Here is a 2,701-nt window from a genome sequence, read left to right on the forward strand (position 1 = left end):
CCCCCCCTCTGAGCTGACGTCATTATTTGTGAACAGTCCCTTAGACGAGGTGGACGTCTTGGGTAACGTCATTACAACACAGTTGGTGGTTGGCGGGTGCTCTGGTGTGGTTTGCTTCTTCTTTCCTATCAAACAGTTATCGTCCTTATCTCCCCTTCTTTTTTATGTTTGTTACTCACTTGTAACACGTCTAATCTTCTGGCACTCAAATGACCTTATGCTGTTGCGAGCGCTGTAAAACTTCTACTAAAACTAAAAATACAATACAACAGAAATAAAGCAAGGGAGGAAATGAGAAGCGGTCGTATGTTCAGGTGACTGTCTTGGGAAGGTGTCTGTTAGGGCAGGTTTAACTATAGAATCTACACATTGAATCTGAGATTGTACTTTCTCTACAACAACTTGTCTCCTCGACAATGGGTGGCCGTGTAGGTCGATGCCGACTTTATATTTATATACAGTCGACTCCACTTGTGTTGAACTCGCTTGAGGCTTGAGTTGATCTTCGGTTAAAGGTTGTGTTTTACTATCGTATCCATGCGACGTGAGGAACACTGTGCCGCCTCTTTCCAATGAGGAAATTTACGCGTTAATCCGATCTGTACGCTTTTGCATAGTAGTCTGTCAAAATGATTTTTTGAGAAATACCGAAAGTTTCAAAGAGATCTTTGCACTAGTAGAAGTATTCTAAAATGTGAAGAATACAACCCTGGGGGTACAAAAAATTACCCCAGGGCGTACAGATAGGGTTAAATTGATCTTTCTCTTAGATCCCAGCACCTCATCTTCTTTACAGGTCCCAATGGTTAAGTTGAACTTTGGATGTATTTATCTTTTCTTTCACTCCCCCGAAGACATCAGCTCATCCGTAGTCGACTGTATTGACTGCTCAGTATAAGATTCCGTCATTTGCCATTTGAAAAAATAAAATTTGACAGAGTCTTATAATGGACAGTCGATGTGTATGCATATCTTTTAATTTTTGACAGAAATCTAAAGAACAAACTAACTCACAAAATCATTGTGGGTGGAATAAATATATATGTTTATTTCATAATTTATTGCAACGGGCAACAGCACTCATGAGAGGTGATATTGATAATAGGTCACATGACTTAAAACTGATATAACTCATATCTAGAGGAAAGCACTTTGTGGGAGGGAGTGGGCAAAATTTGTTTAGTACCTTACGATAAAGTCAGATGTCTACGGTAAGGGTCTACAACTTGTGTAAGCGTGACACTGTAGGAAAATACTGGTAAACGTTCAATCAATGTCTTTACGTTCTCTAGTCAAGGGGAAGTATTCGTTACGGGTACTCAATGTTTATCTCTTTTATGTTTTACACAATCAAGGGGGAGGTAAACATTCAATGTCTTTGTGTTTTATAAGCGAGAAAGAGGTAAACATTCAATGTCTTTGAGTTTTATAAGCGAGAAAGAGGTAAACATTCAATGTCTTTGTGTTTATAAGCAAGAAATAGGTAAAAATTCGATGTCTCTATGTTTTTATTTTATGATCAAGGAGGGATGAAATGTAGTCACAGCTGGCAGTCTGCTGATATGTGAGTGCACGTTTAGAATCTTAAGTTGTTGAAGAAATTGCACTGATGATTGTGCAAGAGAAAGTTTGAAACACCAACAGACTTACAGTAAGAGCTTGTATTCTTCAGTATTTTCCGACAGCTAAAGAAGGAAAAACATTTCGTGGAGATGATTTTACGCCCTCATCAACACAATTTACGTCATTTAGGAGGTGGGCTTCTGACCCTCCCTTGCAAGACCTACCCAAGCTTAGAGTGATACAACATCCCATCAGAACGACAGAGAAACTCGATAAAAATTCATTCTGTCCACTCAGGAGTCAGACTCAAATCTATGTGGGATATTGAAGTGCTTAACCACTATACCACACACGGTGGACTAAAGATAGATTGCCGATGAGTTTGTGTATGTATGTTTAAATAATGTGTGTGTGTGTTGTATTTATTTATTTATTATAAATGGGTTTCTCAAACGGATTGCCAATGTGCAGTATTCAGTATTGCAAATGTAATTTATAAAGGTCTCGGCCTATTTTTATTTCATTTATGTACATCGTGTATTTATGTATACCTATTGTGAACGGTTTGTGATTGTGGTGGGGATAATCATGATAATTATGATGATGATGGTGATGATGTGTGTGTGTGTGTGTGTGTGTGTGTGTGTGTGTGTGTGTGTGTGTGTGAGAGAGAGAGAGAGAGAGAGGGAGAGAGAGAGTGTGTGCATCTGTGTGTCTGTCTGTCTGATATATCGATCAAAACCAATAATATGTGGACCAGAGATGAAGTCAAAATCAATAAAGATGTATTTTTCTTCTACATGCATGTATATTTTAAAAAATGAATGAGTCTTTTTTCCTTTCTCTGAAAGTTAATTAAATTTGGCTGTTACTGAGCTTAGTTACTTTATCACTGTCACTGTCACTCAATCAATAATTTGTTATCAAATAAAAAGCAAAAAAGCAAGTGATGCCATTTGAAAAAATATCAAAATATCAGATTGATCTTTCTCTATCTCCCTCTCTCTCACTTTCTCTCTCTCACGTTCTCTCTCTTTCTGCCTGTCACTCTCTTTCTCTCTCATTCTCTCTCTTTCTCTTTCACTCACTCTCTCTCTCCCTCTTTCTCTCTCTCTCCCTCTCTCTCTCTCTCGGGCTG

This window comes from Aplysia californica, unplaced genomic scaffold, assembly GCF_000002075.1.
Source record: "Aplysia californica isolate F4 #8 unplaced genomic scaffold, AplCal3.0 scaffold00089, whole genome shotgun sequence".
Taxonomy (NCBI): domain Eukaryota; kingdom Metazoa; phylum Mollusca; class Gastropoda; order Aplysiida; family Aplysiidae; genus Aplysia; species Aplysia californica.